Below are 1,786 nucleotides of genomic sequence, written 5' to 3' on the forward strand. Positions count from 1 at the left end.
ATTTCTCTGAGGCAGTGTAGTGGTGTGGTAGCCCAGCAATTGCCCAGATGGAGTGCAGGGCCTCTGTAGTGTTCTCCAACAGAGGTGTTTCAGGAGTTCATAGGGTGTGTGTGGACTTCAGGGTGATTCCTGCTTACCCATTCCCTGACAAAATTCCTATTAGTTCAGGGTTGATCTGAATGGTGAATCCCATGTGCTTAGATCCCTCTTTATCAGGCCATCATGAATCTCCATGCTCCACAATGTCTCTATCACTTCCCCACTATACTCTAGTTCTGTGCCTCAAGCACTCCTGTCAAAATCTGCTGTTTTCTCTTTGTTTAGGTCCTTTGCTATGAAGGGAAGTACACCAGGCACCTCCTGTCAGCCATCTTGCTGACCTTATTTAGATTTCTGTGCTTTTTGGCATCTCATTTACCTATCAGTCTCATTCATTTCAGTACTTTTCCCCTTTGTGTCCACGTGGTTAATTTGTGTCTAGACAAAAAAGAGCCCTACATTTTTTCTAAAAATCCAAAGTGCTGTATTTTACCACAATTATTTCCTAGAAGAAAAAATGAGGCATCTTTCCTGAATTTTGTTACAACTGACGAAATCTCTTTTGGTGAGTCAGTTGGTGAGATCTTGTCTTTGTTGTCAAGAAGATAGTGCAAAGGATGTGAACCCTGACAGAAGTGAACATACTATTCTGTGTGCCTGGTCTACAGTTGCTATGAATTTTTGTTTTTTTTTTTTGAGTATTACATTCACCCACACTTATTCATATGTTAAAAAAGTATCACCTCCTGCTCTCAGGCTTCATCCAGCTGAGTTTGAATACTTTCTTGGAAGGAGAAGCACTATTTAACCTGGTGTAGACCAGCACCAATGGGTATTGAGGTAAGGAAGAGACGAGTCCTTTGTACTGATTAGTTACACATTTTCCCAAAGTGATTTGAGCTTAAGCTGATCCACTAATGTGGTTTTTATAATAATGCTGTGAGAAAATGTCCAGGAAAGCTCAGTAGCCACAACTATACCCTGTACTTCCCCTCTTGTGTTGTTTTTACTCTTTCTTCCTAAACTCTCTCAAATAGGTATGGCATTTGCCAATTTATGAATAATGAGCAAGTACTGAGGTTCAGATACACTAAGCCCCTGTTGGATCTTTTTGGATAGCATTAAAGGTAGTATTTTCGCCTGGCCTTGTGAATTCAGTACTTTATGAAATGAATTTACTCTGCAAAAAAAAAGTTGGGATCAAGTTTAGAGTGCAGGGAAGAAAAAATAATTATCTTTTACTCTGCATAGTTCTTCACTGGGACAGGCCCCTGTAATGAAAGGCAAATTTACAAGAGAAAAACAAACAGAAGATTAATAAGATGTATACCTTTATTATATATGAGATATAACTCAGGGAAGTGAGTAAATCTCTCATTAGAGTTAAACCTTGAAGAGTTGTCATAGACTTCAAGCTTACATAGCATTGTTCTCTGAATGATGATGGTAATTATGATGGTATTATTCATCTTTCAACTGTTCAAGAGGGAGAAATCCTTTAAAATGGAGATTTCCTTTGTAGATCCACCCTTTCTTACAAAAGGGCAGCTTTTCACAGCTACTCCTACATCTGCTGTTTTTCAAACTAAGCCGCTCAAAATATTCCTTATGCCAAAAAGGTATATTTGGGGGTAGCATATTTTGGGGTGCTTATGAACCTCATCAAGAGTTGTCATTCTTTTGGGCTTTTAAAATAAAAGATATTTAAAAATTTGAATTAAGTGAAAAAGTAATACATGCTAATTAT

The sequence above is a fragment of the Sciurus carolinensis genome, chromosome 10, assembly GCF_902686445.1.
Source record: "Sciurus carolinensis chromosome 10, mSciCar1.2, whole genome shotgun sequence".
Classification (NCBI taxonomy): Eukaryota; Metazoa; Chordata; class Mammalia; order Rodentia; family Sciuridae; genus Sciurus; species Sciurus carolinensis.